Here is a 22,130-nt window from a genome sequence, read left to right on the forward strand (position 1 = left end):
GAGGCGTGTGCGCCCCCTCCCACTGAACAAACGCCCTACGCCGAGTTGGATATTCATGAAGAAAGCGTGTGCCCCACCTTTCACTGCCGAGTCGCAAAGCCGCGCCGTTCAGGATGCATATAAGCCGAGTCGACTGACTACGCCTGATACACCTAGGCCTGCTGCGAAAAACGCCGCACCGGAGATTACTGAACTCCACTTGGATAGTTTTTGTTGATTATCAGCATGCTGTTATTGAAAGCGCGTTTCTGATACTGTCGTTTTAAATAAGGCTACGAACTGAGTTCGGGCAGCAAGGACAGAAATGTAGTGGTGATACATGCGTGCGATCGTAAAATCCTTGAAAAACTGCGGGCAAAACTTTGTCGTGCGTCACTACCACAATGTTGAAGCTAAAAGTAAAGCATGCAGCCTCAAGACATTGTCTTTAGTCGAACTAATTTGAGACAAGAGAATTAAACTTATTGAAGAGCTCTTCGCGGATGTTTTTTTTTCATGGCTTCACTGCAATACGGCCTCGTGTTCAGGTGAAGGCAAGTTAGACTCGCAGTTATCCTCGCCCGTTTGTGGTTGTCGCTTTTTTTTCGCCCCCTGTGTTATTATGTGATCTGAAAATAATCTGCCACCTTTCTCTATGACACTGTCGAGTGCACTCCATGCGGCTCTACTCTGCATGATGTATCCTTTGAGAGGCTTCTTCAATAAAAGAATGTATTAGGGCAAAGCTTACTCAAATCACAGCTGCCAACTGTTGTAACCACTATACCCATGCAAAAATAAATATGCAATACATGATATAATAATTTATTAACATGAAAACTGTCCCAAGAGGGAACACTGAAGGTATTTACAGGAGAATGGCACAACAAAGATAACACTTTATGCGTCAAGCATAGACATACGTGAATGTACACATTGGTGAGTTCATGTATGAACAGTCATGGTAATAACTTTGAAAAGCAAAATGAACTCTGCTTGCAGTGCACGCTGATGGAAAAACGAGAAGGGAGACAGGAAAGAGCGTACTCTTTCCTGTCCCCCTTCTCGTTTTTCCATCAGCGTGCACTGCAAGCAGAGTTTTCAAGTATAAAACCAACTAGTCTGCAAAGAAGTATTGATTCAAAAAGCACAAAGTCTTCGTTAGAATTTCAGTGGAAGCGGCATAGCAGGCACGTATATTAAATGGACACTATCGACACGATGCTGTCATGCCAATGTGAGTAAAGTACACAGATGAAGCATGGTGCATACACAGGCAATATCAATTTGACTTTCTGTTGACCAGAAAGCACTATACTGCACTTAGGCTCAGCCATCTTGAGACTAGAGTAGGGCTCTGTTGTTTTGAGTTAAAATTGAAAATGCAAGTAGCACATCGGTACTAAAAATGTGGGCTCGGTAGTTGGCCATCATATAATGATGTACTGGATGATGTGGTGTTCACAGAAGGGCATACTATTGCTGACAGCACAGGTGGTTTGCCGGGTTAACACATAAGTGTGCATTGCAGGGAACTTGGTGGTGACAAGTGGTGTTCTGGTACCGTTTTATACATTGAGTGATGTGGGCCGACAGCACTGAGGACCAACCCACCCCATCTAGTGGTGACCTGCAGGTTACGGCATTGAAATCCCGGCCGCGGTGGCAGTCTCGATGCAGCACATTGGAATGAAAGAAAAAGGATGAGTGCACTATACAATGGGACGGCGTGTCATAGTGCAAAATAGCTCAATCGGCCGCTATCAAGCAAGGTATCAAATAAGAATAAACAGCAAACAACAAAATGGAGAAGATGAATTAGACGAAACCATGCTAAGTTGTCAATACACTGTAATGTTGCTAATTAGACGAGTCGCAGCAAGAAAAGTACGGTTAAAGTCTAGAAACGCGCGCGACTACACTTTCTGGAAGCTAATAGCAGTTTCTTGAGGTGCCTTCTGGGAGAACCTCATAGGGTACTTCAGTATTTCGCTGTAAAACCTTGTAAGGCTCGAAATAGAATCATAGCCCAAAAACCTTCTCCGAAAATATGTCTGTGCCCAAACGGGTGTTTCATAAATGATATTGTTACTGGCAGATGACTGAAAACAGGTATATTTACAATATATACAGTCACAGTAATGCGGGTAAAAAGAACTGCGATAGCGAGAGCAGGCAACACCTAGTCCTTCACTTTTTCGTCCTCTCTGAGTGAGCGGCACATAACGTTACCCTCCGGCGGTGAAGCACTGACTCGCTGCAGTCAGAGAAAGACGGTATAGAGGTGGTTATTATACATGTGCGTTGCGGCAGCCCGGTGTATAACATGGCTTCAGACGTACAACGTAAACGATGTTGGTACGGGGTTGAGTCGACGAGGACAAAGACAATTCAATTTCTTATGTCACGACGGTCACTTGGCGGTGCATAGGGTACGGTTCGGAGGGCGGGAACAGTAGCTTTGTAAAAAGCCCAATACAGCGTGCTGGAGACCACAGCACAGGAATCCTGGAGGAAAGTGAGTGTTTATATGACTGCTCTCGTAACGAAATCGTTGGCCCGCTTGCGAGTCGGTTAGCCGAATGCACACAAGTTGACGTGTATGGTCGGCATGGGCTATAGCTTATTGAGTGTATTCAGTGGGTGGGCATGTTGAAGGAGGCATCATTGGTGTCCATAGGCAACATTGGATTTCAGTCAAATAAAATAAAGGCGACCAGCCAGCTGCCTCGTGTTACGACGTATATGTAGCACAAGACTAAGACATCTTGTATGTAAACCATGTACGGCTCCATTGAGGTTCGGGCACGGCACGAGAGTTCTTTATGTTGGCGTGCAACGGGCTTTCCGAAAAGGTTTTTTTTTATTTTTTGAAGCACATTGGATGAAGCACGAGCCAGAAAAAACGAGCGAACCTCTTTGGAAGAACGTGTAATAGGGAAGTTGATGACGGCGCGTATTTTTGCTGGATCAGCTCGTTTACTTGCAGCGTCAACAAGATGGCCAAGCACGGCGATCTCCAGGTGCAAAAAACAGCGTTTTGAAGAGTTGAGTTGAAGATCAGCAATGTGAAAGACTTGCAATATGGCCGACAAGTTTTGCAGGTGACTAATGAATGTAAGGGGAGAAAACTACGATATTGTCCAGGCAGCAGAAAGGCATGTGGACCACTTGAAACCCCTCAGTAGAGAGTCCATCACACGCTCAAAATGTTGCTGGCGCATTACACAACCCAAAGGGCATGACTTAACTCAAAATCATTTTCATCGACAGCTATTTGTCAATAGCCCAAACGAAGGTCGATGGAAGAAAAGTACCGTGCACCGAAAGGGAATCAATGGCGTCGTCTATTTGCAGCAATGGGCAGAAGTATTTTTTGATTCCGTTGAAGTGCCGGTGAATTGCCGGTAGTCGACCGCCAGGTGTTGTCTTTGTTTTTTACAAATACTACGGGCGACGCTCAAGGGCTCGAAAATGGCTCCATGATGTCCTTAGAGAGTATTTCATCAACTTCCGTTTGAATGACGCTGCGATCGGTCACCGAGACATGCTAAGGGTGTCGATGAATGGGTGTTGTGTCCGCGTTGTCAATTCGATGCCTCACTAGATATGTTTGTCCAAGTTTGGGTGAAGCGAAATCAAAAGTCGCGGTATGACTCCTAGAAAAGGCGTAGGTCCTGGCTTTTAGAAGGGTCAGGGTTCGGGGCAATCATGTTTTCGAATGTGTCATCAGGTGTCGGGCCAGCAGCAGGGCTGCCTGGAGGCGACTGTGGGGCATCAATGGCCAGAGCAACAGGGTTGTTTGCGTCTAAAGGTGATATTGTGCCCAGCGAGATACCTTCAGGAAGCAGTTGTGCGCAGCGTACAAAGTTCAGGACAAGTGTGCAAAAGTTGTTCGCAGAAACAGTCACAAGATAGTGAGGCAAAACTAATCTTCGCGTCAGTAGAACGTCCAAGGAGCAACGTCCAGAACAGCAAAGAGAACTGAGGTGTTGTGGTCATCGAAGCTCACATGCGCAAAGCACATTCAAAGGACGGTAGGTGTACTTCTATATGCTTCGCGAACAACAGGTGATGAGGCGCGTGTGACGACTTTACGAAGACGACGAGAAAGGTGAGCACTCATCAATGATTATTGGGCCCTTGTGTGTATGAGCGCTGAAACAGGCATGCCCTCTACATCTACATCCATAAGCTTTTGTCGAGATGCCAGAGTTAACAGAGGATTTCCGAGTCTATCAGTCAAGGCAGCATCACCTTCCGGGAGCTGCACTGGTCTGTTTTCCCGAGGAAGGACGGTGAGGGGGAGCGACGGGACATAAGCAACCGAGAATGTCGTTGGGTCTGGGGAGACTGCGACGGCTCATAATGTGGGGTCGATGTTCGGGCATTAGTGTTCAGTGGATTGCGGTGCAAAGGGGAGGATGAAGTGTAGTCTGGACGGTAGGGTGCACGAAGAGACGATGGCCGACGATAGCGACAATAGAGGGAAATGTGACCGGCGCCATTGCAGTTGAAGCATATCGACCCGTCTTCTCACGTGTGCCACTGGTTCGAATCATGGTACCCGGAATAAGTCAGTTGTGGCTGGTAGTATGAAGCAGGGCTGACGTAGAACGACTTTCAGCACATACAGGCTGGATGCCTGCATTCGCCAGTTCTTCGTGCACGGCGGCCTGAATTAATGACACTGTCGGGCGGGCCTCCTCATGAAAATTAGCCTGGGGAGCAGATGGAGTTGCTGCCTCGATATTACGCCGCACGAGACGCAGGAAGTTTTTAGTACAGGGCGGCGGCTGGATCTAGACGTCTTTGCACGACGACGTGGTAGCAGTGGTAGGGAGCTGAACAAATTGCTGCGTAACATGTCGGCTTTTTGCTTCTTTGAAACTTCAGCACTCCCTGATAATGTCGTAAATGGTGGAGCAGTCTTTGTACAAGAGCAAGTGAAGGGCGTCGTGAGTGATGCCTTCATTAATGTGGGTGACTGTTGGCTTCGGTCATTTGGCTCTCAACTTGCCGGCACAAGGCTAAGACATCTTGTATGTAAACCATGTGCAGCTCCTTTGAGGTTTGGGCACGGCACGAGAGTTCTTTCTCTTGGCATGCAATGGGCTTTCCAAAAAGGTGTTTCATTTTTTTTGTTTACATACGTCTTTTTTTTGTTACGTACGTTTAAATTCTCCTCGTGTGTGTCGAACCACACGCTGGCCTTACCCCTGAGGTAGTACCTGACGTTTGCAAGCATCAAAGTCGAATCCCAGCGATTGGTCTTGCTGCTGCACTCTTAGTTGGCCAGCCACTTCTCCACCTGACTGTTATCAGTCCCGTAGAAGGGGCCTGGGCCTCGGAGGTGGGTCACGACAATGTGACTGGGTGCATTCGGCATAGTGGGGGCTGGATCAGCAGAATTGTCTGCCGGCATGATGGACTGTCCAAGAATACGCCCGCTGCGAAGTTCCATTGTGTGTTTCTGATGTGCCCAGCACCTCCACCAAAGATGTTACGGGGAGATGACAGAAAACGAGTGTATTTACAATATTCATAGTAACAATACTGCGGTTAAAAACAACCACGATGGCCAGGACGGGCACCACCTAGTCTTCTAACTTCTTCGGTTTCTAGGTAAGCGGCACATAACAATGCTGTCAGTGTCGTGGTTTTGGGACATTAACCCCCCCGCCAGTCAAAAAACGCGATTGAAGAGCTCGTTACTCCTGACGGTAAGGCCAAACAAAAGTCGCTCATAGTGGAATGGCACAATGTTACTGCAGAACATTGATGAGTATCTGATTGTGACTTGTGAGGGCCACACCTGGTGGATCCAAGGGACTAGTGGGATTAGTGGGCACCATTCTTTAACATCAGCTTTGACAAGGCTGTATGCATGAAACTGAAGTAGTAGTGCAGAGCCAAATGCTTCTGCCTGTGGCTAAGGTGACCAATTGTAAGGTTATGATATTACAGCTAATTCGAGGAGTCGTTCTCGCTTTGGTTCAATCAAAGATGAAGCATTAAGTGCAGCGGTGGCGATGAGCTGCTCCTTCGCAAAGATTTAGGTTCACTTTAAAGAATCCCACATGGCCTAATTTGATCCGAAGTCACCCACTGTGGGCCTCGTCGCGGTGGTCTACTGGCTAAAATACTTGGCTGCTGACCCGCAGGCCGTGGCATTGAATCCCGGCTGTGGTGACTACATTTCCGATGGAGGTGGAAATGGTGTAGGCCAGTGTGCCCAGATTTGGGAGCCCGTTAAAGAACCCCCAGGTGGTCGAAATTTCCGGAGCTCTCCACTACAATGTCTCTCATAATCATATGGTGGTTTTGGGACGTTAAACCCCACATATTATCAGTCGCCCACTGCGGTGTGCTTCACAATCATATCATCGTTTCGCCACATAAAACCCTAGAAATGATGTTTGAAACCAAGTTGGCTCTGTGCCTAGAACTGTCGTGAGCCCAGTTGGTGGGACGCAGCTACCATTTAGTGCAGCCTTGCACCAGGCACATTTTTCTCTATGCTGTGGCTCAAAGAATGGGGCCTCTTCTTTGCTCTCTTGGCAGCTGGCTCAACTGCTGGGCGCCCTGTAGGGACCCTCTTGGACCCCCTTGTAAGCCCTGGCCTACGCCTAGCTGTGCTGGTCGGTTGCACCCTTATGTGATGGGCCCGGCGACGTCTTGCTGCAGCGGTAGCCTTGAATGCCAGCATCAGTCCTGTCCGATCGCTGCTGTTCTGAACACGAGCAAGCTCCTCTGCAAGGCCCTTCACGATATCAAGGTAAGCTGGATTGTGTGCATTCATGGAATGCACACGCTGCAACTGGACCTCCAGGAACTCATATGTATGTTCTTGGGCCTGCTCCAAAAGTGATGAAAGAAATATACTTCAAGTGTACAGCACACCAACAAGAACTGCACATTTATTTTGCTCCTCTCTAACTGTAGACAACTGCTCGAGAATAAAGTTCAAGCTGAGGAGCCAGTTTAGGTTAAGGTTTTCCTGTCACCTGTTTTGACTATTCTGTTAGTGGAAGTGCTGCTAGTACCAACAATTGGTGACCTGTAGTCCCAAACATGGAGCAATACGACACCAATAGTGTTGAAATCTTGAAATCGCCCTCAGAATGACGACATCCACCAATATGAAATTGTAAATTCGTGAGTGCGGTGGAGAACAATAATATGCTTAAAGGAATAAAAGAAGCCTTGACTATTATTCAGTAGCATTCCCTATGTTTAATTGAAAAGTACTTCAGGGCCCTTTCAAGGGGCTTGCCCTACCTGGGCAAGTTGGGCTGCATCAGGCACCGACGGTACAGGTGCGAGGTGTGTGGCCTCTTGCGTGCTGGTGCCTTGCATTGCTTGGAGTTCGTCTGGCTCCTCCTGCTGGGCACTGGTACCTGCCGTGGTTCTGGAACTACTGCTGGGCTCCTCCTCTTGGAAGGGTTCGAAAAATATCCTGGGGGGACACTTCTCGCCCAGGGCCAGCTGTCCCAGTTGGTACCGGTCATCAGTATTCAGTGCCGGAGCATTCGGAAACAGTCCTTCGTACTTTTTCTGCACCAAAGCCTGGTGCTTACAAAATGCACCTTGTTTAACAAAGAGACACGTACATAGTCCTATGTCAGCATAGACCTCATAACTGGAGCTGGGGTGGGTCGCACTAGGCACAATGTACTGTCCCTGGCCTACCACTTGGATAGCCTCGGCTGTGTCTTTCGGCATTCTCGACAGCAGCCGCTTGTACAGCAGTTGATGGGCTGCAACATGGCTGTAGGCGTGGCGGAGGATACGGCTTTCAAAGTATTTTTCCCACACCAGAGCCACCGAGTCTACAAGTGCGACTGCATTAAATGCTTCGACTCTGTTCAGGATAATGTCTTTGAGCACACGTATGGTTGCCTCCGCAAAATTGTTGGTGTTGTGGCCCCTTGTCAACACGTCCAAACGGTAGAGCTGCACCCACTCTTCTTGTCAGCGCAAGAATGTCAGAACTCTAGACACGAAGGCATCGTGTTGTAGGGCCTTCACTTCGACAGTGGCAGCTTCAAGTTTTTCTGCTGTGTCTGCATACATGACGTGCAGATAGCAGGAAATTTATCAATGAGGCGCTCGTATTTGGATATTTTCGCTTTTTTTAAACTGCACCATAATACAGATTCATGCTTCACTATCTGCATTGAAGTCACTTTGTGATCTGCACATGCTTGCCCCAGTTCAAAGGGCCAGTAAACAACCCCCAAGGACCAAAAATCAAAAATATGTGCACCTTTGCTCCGTGAACATGCTGCCTCCTCAAGAATTTTGCAAATACTTTATTAAGGAATTCACAGAGGTTAGAACATTGGTTTCAGCTAGTTTCAAATTTTCGTGCGGTCTCGCCACCCTTCTCTTTCAAAGGGAGGAAAAAGCGCAGCCTGCCGTCGCGACTGGTTTAACCCAATCGATGAGCTGCGTGCTTTGTCAAGTCGCCGATCGGCAAATCGAATTTGTGTCACTGCTCATCAAAGGAGGATTGGTCAGGTGTAGGAAAGGAGCGCGGGAATTGCTTTTCGAAATGGAGGCTGTGCACGGTGTGCAGCGCTGTAATCTGGAAATTGATTGCCGCGGTCTGCTCTACGAATTGCCAAGCGGTGGTGCATAAAAGTTGATGCAGCTGACATTTTCTGTACGCTTGTGCGAATAGGGAATTTTAGGTTTCGAAGTGAATTCGAAGCGAATAGTTATTTTGGTCGAATAATATCTAATTGAATTGTAATAGTATATATATTGCATATTATAAACAAAAGGGGCATATTTGTCATGGCCAAACAAACTTGCACAGATCATAAAAATTGAAACAGGGCCTATGCAAAGGCCATTTTTTTTCATCAAAGGAAGTGGCAACAACTTCGAATTGTAGCAGCATTCGACTTTTAGTGAAGTCCAAGTAATAGCCAGTAAAATATGCTGCGTTTCAATTTTTTTTCGCTTAGAGCATATAAATCTGTGTACTGAGCTTTTAAACTGAAAACAAAAAAAGCAGAATCGATGTCATTGTAATTCTTTATTAAAACCTTGAAGTGGGGCTTCGCTGCAGTGCGAATTTCTCTTGATTACGTGTTTTCACGGCTTAGCACTAAACCACTGCAGTGAAACCACTTTTACTTGTTGTTTAATATGCTTGGGTAAGTGCTTTCATGGTTTAGCATACCTCCACTGCCGTGAAACCACCTTTACAGAGTGTTACATGGGGACTAATATACACCTATTTTGTTCGTTTTTAATATTTCAAAATTTTCAGCAATTCAACTTCGATTCAAATCAAATTTGATTACTGCATTATTCATTGGAATATTCAAAACATTTGAATATATGTACAAGCCTCATTTTATGGCATTTGAAATCATTTGAACCCACCAGACGTTTACTGGTGTACTTTTTAAATGTGATTAAAATGGACACAAATACTGTCTGCGTTGTCATCTGCAAATTAGGGCATCTTGTGCGGCATACACTCCAAATTATGTCACGAGAAAGTGAAGGTAATTCATGCACTAGCCTTGCAGGACAGCTGTGCTTTTTATACACCTATTCTGCTATGCCAGCGCCATCATCTTGGAAACATGAAACGAATGCTAAAATAGCAGACCATTGTGAATTTATTCACTAAGTGCAGATGAAACGAATGCACCTCCTATCTTAGAGCTAGAGTTACAACTAGATTGAAAAAAAAACTTGCCAGTTGGAAGGCAGACATGAATCGTCACCTCTGGTTTTTGTCGACAGTGTTGTGAGATGACGTCAGCCAGTGCCACTCCGCTTGTGCCACATGAAAATGGCACAAAAGCTGCCTTGCTGACGGCCACGTATGCTGCAGGGTGGCCTTCTCAGCACTCGAATTGTCACTCATGAGTACCTGTGGGGCCTGGCAGACAATGCAATAAAGTTGAAAGCTGTCCATAGTTATAAAGGCATAGAAAACTCGTGGATGTTGTGAGAACAATTTTCGTGGGTGAATCTAAAAATATAAATAGCCTTGGCTAATAATTTTCTATTGAACTTGAGTTAACTATTTGCTTTTTAATTAACAATAGAGAGCAGTAACATTTATGGTAAGTTTCAAGGTTAAAGACAAGTGTAAGTTTGCATCTGTTACCAGTATTTTAAAAAGAGGAGAGAGTTTGGGCAATAGGTCCACGAACTCACTCATTGGCCAACTCACACGGACTCACTCAGACTCACATTATGAGTCTGAGTCTGGATAAGCACTATTTTTGTGAGTCGAAGTTCGAGAGAGTTTGTTTGAAGAAAATTTTAGTGAGTGTGAGTCCGAGCGGGTTCGGCTAAGCAAAATTTTTTAGAGTCTGAGTCCGAGTGTGTCTAAAGCGCAAAATATATTTCTTGAGTGTGTTCCACTTTCTTTTGCCGACTTGAGGTTCCACCTAGACATTCTCAGCATTACTCGGCCTTACCTAGATTCACATTTATACTCACATCTATTCATAGGTATTCCAAAGCAGAGTTTTTCATACACCGTTTCAATATTTATTAATTAGACGTTTGAATTATACAAGGGGGCGCCTTGGCAGTCTCAAACTAAGTCTTCCAGGGAATTTCTCGACTATTATATTTTAACATCTCCTCCAAGAAAAATAACTTTACTGGTTTGGAAGCACTCAGAACTCGTTTCGAAGATGCTGTGTGAAGCGGCACCAAGAAGAGCACCGATTACATCAGATATTGGTGTTAAAGAGCATTGACACCACAATCAAAGACGCTGATTCCATTCTGATGAACTCATCAGTTGACTCAGTAGTACTCACTCACACTCGGGTCCAGCCGTGAGTCTGAGGCTGAGTGTGTGCGGTTGAGTAATGTTTTGGTGCGTTTGAGTCTGAGTGAGTCCGGCTTAAGAACCTGTGTGGGCCTGTACAAAGGCTTACAGTATTGTTAAATAAATAAATATGTGTGAACGAGAGTTTGGGTGAGTTCAGCTCAGAAAACATTTTGTGAGTCTGAGTACAATGAGTGGAAAGTTCAATATACAAGGTGCATTTGATTTACCTGCACCAATTGAAACCGGTTCACGGCTGTGCATGCAAAGTTCAGAAAATGTGAAGCGCAAGTTCAATGGTGCAGGCACATTGCAACACCCAAAACGAATGACGATGTGCTGATGCAGGCCTTATTTCTGTTCACTTAGTTAACACCGTTAAGGTAACACTGACCGATGGCCAAATGATTATGCATACAGTTTATGAGGCACAAACTTCTTAGAAAAAAACACATCGTGTTAGTGGAGGCAGGTATGGTGCCTACACCAAAGTATTGCGTCGTCTGCTCAGCTGCGCGCACGGCTGCACCAAGCCGGCACTGTCAGTGTGGGAGGGGCGGGAAAATCGTGAACCAGCGCTGTACCTCTTCTGCACCTTTAGAAATGAATGGCAGGGTTCAGAGGTTGTCAATGCTGCACCGCTGAAACGAATGGCAAGATGCAGAACATCGTGAACTGGTTCAGGTAGTGCAGGCAAATTGAACAGACTGATATGTTTCATGAATGAGCCTGAGAGAGTTCCACAAGCTATGCCGACCTATGGTGTGGGCACATGTTTTAGCTTGAGAAACGCTTATCTAGCCTGAGTGAAATCCACAGAACAGGCACACTTCACCCACAATGATGGTGTCACATGGGAAAGATTAGAATTCATAGCCAAATGTGTGATGATGATGATGAGAGCATGTAGGTGATTTCTATAAATGCCCACAAGAACCACAAAGGCGCTCTCCTGTGGCTTAGTCTGTGCAGTATTGTTTACTTTTGTTTTTGTCACAAATAATTTCTGTCCTGGTACAACTTTTTTTTTGATCCAGCTTAATGGAGCTATTTGCTATTGTGTCATTACTTACACTATGCGAATTCAGAAATGTCTTCAAAAGTAGTTACAGAAGTTCCATAGGAAACTACAGGTTTTCCCACTCACTTTGATCCAAGTGGCAGCTTAGATAATCTGCACGCCATTGAAATAATCTGAGCGCCAACCTCTTTAATCCATGTGCCAAACATTTAATCCAAGCCCCAACATATTTAATCCAAGTGCCAACTCAATCAGGCCGCGTGCCAGTGATTTTAATCCAAGTGCCACCATGTTTAATCCAATCGCCAATGGCTTAAATTCAGGTGCCAGTCAGTTCAATCCGTGCACAAAAAGCACAATACGGGTCGTAAAAATGGCAATGCATTTGAAATGCAGTTTCTACAATATAAAATACTGTTGTCGGAAAGTAGAATAAATCATTATTATTAGTATTCGCCGCTAGTATTCAAGGAAAGGAAAATTCCGTGGTTCGCTTGAGCCATGTTTGCAGTGCTTATACTGTGCTATGTACAAGTTTACAGATGAGTGCTTGGCCCGGGTGGGGTCATTTTAATAGCAATGAAAGAAAAAAGCAAGGATATTTTGTGTTCATCAACAAAGCTCATAATTAGATTTGTATAGCATTACATGTCTGGGCCAGGTCGTGCAATGCGGCAGACATAATATTGTTATCAAAGTGCCGGGATGCATAACAAGATATGAAGAACTTGACTGTGGGCAGTGATGAGTCAGAAACAGGTACATGCTCAATAAATTAGGGCAGAGCAAATTAGAAATCATTTAAGAGGCTTTCGTCCTGCCCGGCACATAAGACGCAAACTCGTGACCCTGATGTGGAAAACAGAAGTCATATTTTATATTCTTATAATTTATCTTTTGTTCAAACAAAATTATGTGTATTCGATGAACGCGTGTTTCAAGCAAACACGCTTCAGGAATACATACCAGCGTTGTCTTTTTATATGAAAACAGGAGTTTCTCTTTTGATGCTTTTATAAAAAACTTAATTCCAAATGAACCGAAACAAATGCATTTTGAGTTTTAAATGGTTGTTTTTGATGTCAAGAACGAAGGAATATCAAATCAAATCAAACTTTATTTATTTACCAGACAAAAACTGGAGGGTCGCCAAGGCTAAAAGCCGCGAGAAGGGCTTGACAAAAGCCCTGGTGACCATCTTTCTATCATCGTTATCACCGGGCTGAGCAGACAACTGCGAATGCCTCAGCGAATAAGTAGCCGAAAGCCGTCTGCTTAGCAGACGACACGAATCTATGCATATGGGATGGTGTACATGGTTAGCCAGAATAATGCAGTAGCGACAAACCATACACTGACTCTATGAGCAAATACTCTTAGTACCCATAAATGCAATTAACACACAATGTTCTTTTTATATTTTGAAGCCATGACACCAAAATGTTAGGAGGAAATAGCAATGCGCACTTCATTTCATAAGCGCAAGCATGTATAGGTGAAGGAAAAGTTCTTCCTGTGACTTCATGTTTACGTTATTTTAACATTTATACTGTATAAAGCGGCAAACTAGTGTTTCTAGTGTGTGGATTAAAATGACTGGCACTTTAATTAGTCATTGGCAATTGGATTAAACTCACTGACATGCGGCCTCATTGAGTTGGCGCTTGGATTGAATGTTTGGCACATGGATTAAATAGCTCGGTGCACAGATTATTTCAATGGCAAGCAGATTATTTAAGCTGGCACTTGGATTAAAGTGGGCCGGAAAACCTGTAGTTCGGATACTGAATTATATTCAAGCCACGCCTTGAGCACTGGCCTCTACATTTTCTTCACTAGTTGCTCTTGTAAGTTTGTGTTAACAATGCTGTTGTAGAGAATTGGGATGGCATTAATATATAGCAATTCACTGTGCACAAATTTTACAATTTTGTGCCTACTTCCTTACTTACTGGTTGGCCTCCAAAGCAGAGAGGATGGCCTTCCTTGAGGAGCTTGAAAGCAGCCAGGTAGCCATCGGTGCTCTGCTCCTTGTGAATTAGTACTGCGAGTGGGACAGCACCAGCCTTGGTCGCAGTCAGCACCACTGTTACTGCGCATTTGGTGGTGTCGCATGAGGCAGTCGAATCAACAAAGACGATCTCTCTTGCCAGCTCGAGGTTATGAGCTCATCGCATGATGGGGGTAACCACGACCACTGCCCAGCAGGCACTGCTGCCACCTTGAGTCACACTTATGTGAGTGCCTTGAAAGCTATGTGGAATGGCAGGTGGTCTTTTAAGAACAATCTTGAGGCGCATGACTTTTAATGGCCATTTTGCTCTCTCTACAGTGCAAAGTGTTCCTGCAAAGTAAGTTTTAGTTCTAGCTTACCTTGCCTTTTAAAAACGTCCTGCAGGCTTTTTTCAAGCGATCATAACATTACCTCATTGTCGGAGTTTGTTGCCTCACAAATCAATTGCAGCAAAAATATTTTGACTCCTTGAAGTACGAGTGGAGTTCAGGTTTACAGCAATTTCTTTGTACTTCATTTATTGATTCTCCACGAGCACACTGTCAGCTACACAGCGATTAATGACAAAGGGAAAGAGGCTACATCAGCGAGCATTGTTACATATTAGTATCAGATTGAGCCGGGAAGATGAGCAAAATCAAGAGAGCATGGACCCGTGCAAGTGCCCGCATTCCCTTATGAATGCGGAGCATTTCTTTGCGTACTGCATGCACTTACGGTATCTATCTATCTATCTATCTATCTATCTATCTATCTATCTATCTATCTATCTATCTATCATACTATCTATCTATCTAAGCCCTGCCACGGTGGTCTAGTGGCTAAGGTACTCGGCTGCTGTCCCACAGGGTGCGGGATTGAATCCTGGTTGCGGTGGTGGCATCTATCTATCTGTCTGTCTATCTCTATCTGTCTATCTAGCCGCTTACGCCTGGGTGCTCTCGTGATAATCTCCTTAACTTGGTGGGAACCTAAATTAATATGAGAGGGTTTGATTATTATGACACGCTGGTCAAAACACAAATAACATTATATGCATTGTTAAACACTTCTTGTTAAACAGTTAAACAGTGGCACATACTTTGCCACAGCTGTTTGACACTTGGTATCTACCCAAAAACGACGAGAACACGCATGGGCCATTGTAACGCATGAACGTTAAAGGGACGCTGAAACACCTTTTTAAGTAACCATGGAATGAATTCACTAAAAGAGCTTATTGCCTCACGAACTTAACGCTGCAAAAATTTTAAGAATACGTCCAGTATGAGCGGACTCTCGAAGATTTGTCACGCTGCAATCGCATTCGCTCTGCTCTCATCCCGGCGAAAGCTCTGGGAGCTAAGCATGGCATGGGCAAAAAAAAAAAATACGTCACACGTGCCTTTCGTCATTGAAGACTTTTTCTGTGTTTTTTTTTTCGCTTTGAATACGTGGCCTTTTCTGTGTGATCGCGAGCGCACGCGGGGACAAGTTGCGGCCTCTCGCGGCGATCCCTGTAAGGGCCGAGCGCGCCATGCTAAAATTGGCGAATGGCTGATAGATGGCCTTCGAATGATTTTTCAGCTTCCTCCGTCATTTGTTGAAACGAGAGAAAGCAATTTGTAGCTGACTTTAGTCATTTATTTATTGCAAATTCCAAGCCGCGTGCTGCACTATAATATTTGGCCCGTGTGTTCTCGGGAGCCTCTTCTACCAAATGGCAACATTTTCTGGTCATGCTCAAAAAGTGTTGCAGGGCCTCTTTAAGACAAAACTGACAGCGGCAGCGTTTACTCGACAAACACAAAGAAAAATGTCAGGGTGCGAGCAGGGCCCGGCCGCGGTGGTCTAGTGGCTAAGGTACTCGGCTGCTGACTTGCACGTCGCGGAATCGAATTCTGGCGGCGGCGGCTGCATTTTCGATGCAGACAAAAATGTTGTAGGCTAGTGTGCTCAGATTAGGGTGCACGTTAAAGAACCCCAGGTGGTTGGAATTTGCGAAACCCTCCACTACAGCGTCTCTCATACTCATGTGGTGGTTTTGGGACGTCAAACTCCACATATTAATCTATCAGGGTGCCAGCAGGAGTCGAACCCAAGCATGATGCGAGGCAATCAAGAATTCTACCACAGAGCCATGCTAGATCTCGGAACTATTTTTCAAATAGACCGTAATGTTTGTAAAACGTCAAATGTGGTTGCAGTGCTGGCTATGCAATCTCATAAAGATTACATATTTACTCCTATGCTACAACCTTTACCTTGTGTAAACGTGCATTGTAGTTAGGTGCCATGCACAGAAGTGGATTTATGTACCAGTGTCCAGGGCTACCATCCTTGCAAGCACAAACCCTTCATATCAGCTGATCACTTCTGGTGTTGCTAATACTCATGTTACTGATGGCACCATTGTGCAAGGGCAAACAAATGGTTATAGAAACATCTGCAACTGTTCAATATGCATCTGTTCCTGCAACAATTGTACAAATATTTAGCATCATTTCACAGCATGTCACTGAATAAAAAAAATTACAACACGGCCACCTTCCCTCCGCATGCTTCACATAATGTGAAGTCCAAAGTATATGGGATCTGCTGAATTTTTTTTGTTAGTTTCGCATCTGTCAAATAAGGTGTTCTCTGTTTTGGCTCTACTTCTCAGTCTTAAATGGTATGGCGCCAGGACCAGGATAAGATAGGTTTAAGATACCTGACCATCTTCCTGAACAGTGAGAGCAATCGGTGCCACCAAGCTAGGCGAAATGTGCCGCCATGCGAACGAACAGGAAGGAAGCGGAGCAAGTTGTTCAAAGAAACATATCAAGCCGTTCATCCAGTGATCAATATATGTCATAATTCAGTGTTCGTGCGGCTGTCTGTCTGTGGTACACAGACTGGGCGGTGCATCAGTTATAAGCCTCACAAACGTGTCAATTCATGTAAAGATTGGTGTTTGTAGTAATTTAGCCACACATTGTGCTAGGCATGGCTGCAGCATGCCTTCGTCTATCGGATGTTACAGTCCTAAAAGGCTGTTGTCAAAGGCTCGCACGGGAGATATTTGAGGCTTTTGCCATCCACCAAAGGGGCCATAGATGTGTGAGCACTCCGGTACTTAATCTGTTTGAAAAAAAATCAATTTGATATGATGCACATGACTGAAGATTTGTAATCTAACCATTTTTTTGTATCCGTGTATCCTTGAAATTGTTCATTAAAATTTCTGTTGGCAGTCAGTGTCCATTTTTGTATCGCCTTCCTTTGTCCCGTTCTTGCGCTTTACGCTTCTTTTCTTTTTTTGTTTTCTTCCAAGTTTAAATAGCCTCTCTAGATTGACCTGTGTGGCTGACACTCTGTACAGCTCTGGTTGCTGTTGCTGTCATGCTTTCCGAAATTTCAACACTTTCTTTAATGACATTTAAAACTAATCCTTTCAAGTAACAGCCAAGAAGCACAAAATGCCTTTGACAAAGATAAATACCTACATTGAAACATAGGCCAGCCAGTATGAGGCATCTCATCTCCTTTTTTCATGTTTTATATTTCACAATTTGTTTCCAAGGGCTGACTCGCGAGCTTCATTAATGCTGGTTCCCTGTGAATTGATGCTGATGCAACGTGTCAGTTGGTCTAGATTGCCAACTTATGCCTTGAACCAAAAACCTTTTAAAAATAGGTCAGTGTCACTTTCAAAGAAAATAAATAACGTTTTTGTTATTTCTTTTATCTGGTAATGTATATGTTCTTCTTCCCCCCTTTCTTTTTCATCATTTTGATTTTCCTATCAATCTGATCTGGTTTTCTGGTTTCCTGGTTTCGCCACTTGAAACTCCGACCACCTACGCACCTCTTGGGCTTTAAGTTTGCCATACTCAAGGTTACTCCAAGTATTTGATGCTTCTGATTTCACAGGAACATAAATTCATCAAAAAGTTGTGGGTTTCAAAGTAAATACATCATTTCCTACTTCCCAAAACAATAATGGTAAATGTATGCTCTGACTGGCAGGTGCAGTGTACAACCAAGCCACTGGCATGAATCACAAGTAGATGAGGCTTTGTGCTGAATGTGTCTGTAATTTGTCATAGCTACAACTTCACCATTCACACATTGAAAATGAGTGTTTATGAATACTGTTTTACGTAAAGGACAGATTCTCCCACAAGTTTAGACATACCTTGAGCTACATACAAAGAAGCCTTTTTTTTCCAGTTTTAGCACTGGGTCAATGTAAGTACCACCAAAACAGGCCTCCATTCAAACGCTGTGCCAGTGGTAGACCGTTCTTTGAGGCGGATTTAAAGCCGCATTGGCCAGCTTTGCAGGGCCATCATCTTCCATAGAGAGCTTGCTCTCATGCAGTCTCCTTGCTTCACTAGGGGTCATGCCTTTGCTGAAGTAACGGAGGAATGTTTGCCTTGTTGACCTGGTGCCGCGAAGTAGCCGCAGAGCATCCGCTGAGTCGGTGCTGTGGCTGTGCCTGTCGTCGATTCGTATCACTGCAGAAAGAGGCACCTCTCTCTGCAGTGATACGCACATCTCTCTAAGCACCTCTCTATGCAGAAAGAGAGGCGCCTCTCTCTATGCTTGGGCTAGTTGGTAATAGGGATTCAACATATTTGTACAGCGCAAGACTACGAGTAGTTACGATGTAACTACAGAAGAAGAGACAAGGACAAAAAGAGCGCTGACAACTGAAATTTATTAACGAAAATGCTGGAAATATATACTCTTGACGGAACACCACCGCGCAATGTATTGCATCACAGCAAGACAATTATCATCTCATTATATGGTTACAACGCCACAGCTCAGCACAAGTTCACAATCAATAGTGTCAAAGCCAGAAACTCGCTTTCTTTTTTAGTCAGAGCAAGCGAAGGCATGCTGATACATTGATCACCCAGCATTTGCATTTCATTGGCTTCCATAATCTCTCGTGTTAGCTGCTGACGGTGTTTGGCTACAACAGTGCACTTTTCGCAGTGTTGGAGGGCCCTATTAAGTTTAAAAGCTTGTTATATGGGCCAAGTAGGAAACCTTTAAACACAAATATTTCACTGTGTACAACTTGTAATGTAGTCATACTTAAATCATACATTTAATAGAAACTTGCTTCCACTTTGCTTCAACCCAAGGTAGCGTAAATCAGAAAAACTTGTGGAGCTTGCTCAGACTCGGACTCAATAAACATTTTCGGGAGCCGTACTCACTATCACAAAACTTTGTTCAGCTGGACTCGCTCGGACTCACTGTTTTTTTCGACCACAATGCCAGTGCTTTTTAACACCGAAATTTCACGTAATAGATGCCCTTCTTGGCACCTTTTCATATGGTGCCTTCGAATACGAGTTACGAGTGCTTGTAAACCAGTAAGGTTGCTTTTCTTGAAAGAGATGACAGCGCAATATATATTCATCACCAACTTCTTTTTTTTAATAAATGTATGTAAGGAGAGGTTATCACCAACTTCCTTTAGTTGTCAATGGTTAGGGAAAGGTCGAGGCCTTCCACCATGTAAATCATGCCACAGATCAATAAATATTCAAATTGTATATAAAAGACACGGCTTTGAAATATGTGAGCATTGACGTGAGCATGAACGCTGATCTAGGTAAAGCAGATAGTAATACTGAAGACGAGTAGGTATGACAATAGCTTGGCAAACAAAAATCGAACTCAGATTCCCTCAGGAAATGTGTCTTGCACTTTGGACTCGCTCGGACTCAGAAACACCAAAATTTTCCAGAGACGGACTCATTTAGACGTACACTCACAGAAATGTTAACCCATTCTGAGACTAGCGTCTCGATCCGAGTTAGAGTGAGTAGACTCTGAAGTGAGTTCACTAATATCTACAAGAAAGAGACATTCCTGGTATAAGAGCAAAAAAGGACACTGCTAAGAGGCGAGGAAATTACACAAGCGCATCTGATATTCGTACAAGCCTAATTCTTATTTGTAAAATTTTTAAGGTTATTGTATCATAATAAAAATGCTTGATTTAAAGGATTCGACCAAATTACTACTTTTCCAACCTCATATAACTATTTGCCCATCACTAAACCTTGCAGTTCTTGCTTCTTCTGGCTGTTTTGGACAGGTGCGTGGAAGAAGTTGTGGCCGAAAATCACATGCATGTTTTCTGACAGGGCGAACTGTTGGAGGCCAATATTTTTCAATCAAATGTTGAATGGTAGAACTGAAGATTACCAAGCATATACAAGCTGTCTTGTCATGTTTCATGCATATTCGGAATTGGCTGCGAGGAGGGCTCGTTATATGTAATCAATTTGCAGTATTTCTAGTGCAATGAAGCTGTAATATTGTGGTACAATTTTTTTAAAGGGACTGTCTACTGCACAGAACTTTTTGCCTATTATGGTGAAAATGAGAAGATTGTTAATCTCATCAGCTCCAATGAGCATGTTTTTGTACCATATAAAAGGAGTAATTTTGATGTTGAAAATCTACAAAGCAACTGCTGGCATCACCCAGCAGCTATGTGGTTCTATTTATCCACACAGAAATGATCGCAAGTAGGCTGATTTTGCTTAAAAACAAACATGTTTAACTTTAAATTGCATTTCATTCCCTTGAGGCAACTTTAGACTGCACAAGAGAGTACTTTCGCTTGTTTTATCACGCATTCAAAGAGGCACCTTGGCACTGCCGGCGAGACGGTCGCGTGCACGGCGGAGAAAAGCGAGTGCTGCGTCTGGCGCCGCTCTCAACAACAACAACAAAAAAAGTCTTTGGCAAGTATTAGCACAACTGATTTCAGTAAATTTTCAAACCTTGCCCGTGGGTCCAGTGTCATCTAGTAATGTTGCGCGAGCCTTTCTGCTTAAAGTGCACAACAGTACTTACCAAAGTTCAAACATTGGAGAACATTTTGCCATCACGTTTCGCTTAATCATGTTGCCCATGCTGGCTCTCATCCCATATGCAACGCGGAACACCTAAACACAACTGCAAGACAGCGGGGACATTCTGCTGTTTTGTGAAGGACATTTCATGTTTGTTTTAGTTGCATGCACACTTGGCAGGAGTAAAACCACTACAGTTCGTTTCACAATACTGGCGTACCAGTGTTGCTGGAACAAACTCTTCCCCTCAACTGTGGTGGTTTTTGTGGCTAACTAAAAAAAGCTGGCGAAACTTCGGTAATACGTTATCTTACAACTTCCATGCTTTATATGACCAGAACGGTGTATGTAGTATTATTGGTGAAGGCCTTGCAAAAACTGCACACGGTTTCAGTTTTAGACTTTCACACCACTGTGATCACGTCCACCAGCCATCGTTCCGGGCGTTCATCACTCCGATGGAAGAAGACTGAATGCAGAATAAGAAAAATATTTTCCGAGGATTTCTACACACTCGCCAGAGAACCCGTTAGAATGTTGGACACTTCAGACGTATGCTTTTTATTGTGATACAAAACAGCAAAGCAGTGGAGGACTATCATAGTCACTTGATAGTGAAAAACTTACTTGGGGTGCTGCCTGGCATTCTGGCCTTCAGAGCTTGCATTTGAATGACTAAATTACTTATGAACCCAGACTCGGAGAGGACACTGCACTTGTTTGCGCTTGTTTCATTATGAACCTTTACCAACACGCCCAACTGGCAGTCATCCTACATACTTATGAGCGCTAACTATAGCTAGAATAGATTAATCGTCATTGTACCCTACCCACCAGAAGCTCCAAATGGTCTCGTCTAGCCTCTCGATGCCCGTGGGGTGTGTGAAAAATGATGCAAACAGACAGTTTTTATTTCACTTGTGTATTTGCTTACTTGTAAATAATAAAATCACCAATGTTCATTTTCAAGAGTTTGGTACAATAAGGACATAATAGTAACACGCAGTTAATACAAAATAATTGAACTCTTTTTTTTTCTTGCAAATGGTGCTTTCATTCCTTATTGAGCCACCTTTGCTGCTTCTCAGTGCACAAGCCCCATCATCCATTGCCGCGCAGTCCCACAAGGCAGTCCTACGTGCCCATGAAGCATAGAAAAATGTGAGCCATGTTAACTCAATACTGTGTGCCCACAGTTGACATGCATCTCCATGTGCAGTACCCTATAGGTGTGCTGCTTGCCTAAAATATATCTGGTAAGCTTAGTGATCAAAATATGTCATCGACAATGCACTTCTCATGGTGTTGTATGCATTATGTCTTGGGGTCCTCTTTATTGTGCTGCTTGTGTGCTTCTCTGTGTGTTCAACTTCCTGCCTTCTTTTTAACTTGTACTATAGTTCTGATACATCTAGGATTGCTGACTGTTTCCATTTCCTCATATTTCCT

At 44.0% G+C, this 22,130-nt stretch overlaps 2 protein-coding genes and 1 pseudogene across 2 annotated transcripts in view; all 3 read right to left on the reverse strand.

The window, feature by feature from the left end:
• The window catches only part of LOC142804047 (uncharacterized), a 137,507-nt gene extending 127,777 nt beyond the window's left edge, over positions 1-9,730 (reverse strand). The window contains exon 1 of the mRNA XM_075890563.1: positions 9,701-9,730. The gene's annotated coding sequence lies outside the window, so the exon portion shown is untranslated. The remainder of the gene's footprint in view (positions 1-9,700) is intronic.
• Positions 1-22,130, reverse strand: part of LOC142804046 (uncharacterized) — a 100,590-nt gene that overhangs the window by 13,374 nt on the left and 65,086 nt on the right. The window lies entirely within an intron of this gene.
• Positions 1,043-13,988, reverse strand: LOC142804048 (uncharacterized; annotated as a pseudogene).

This window comes from Rhipicephalus microplus, chromosome 3 (genome assembly GCF_043290135.1).
Source record: "Rhipicephalus microplus isolate Deutch F79 chromosome 3, USDA_Rmic, whole genome shotgun sequence".
Taxonomy (NCBI): domain Eukaryota; kingdom Metazoa; phylum Arthropoda; class Arachnida; order Ixodida; family Ixodidae; genus Rhipicephalus; species Rhipicephalus microplus.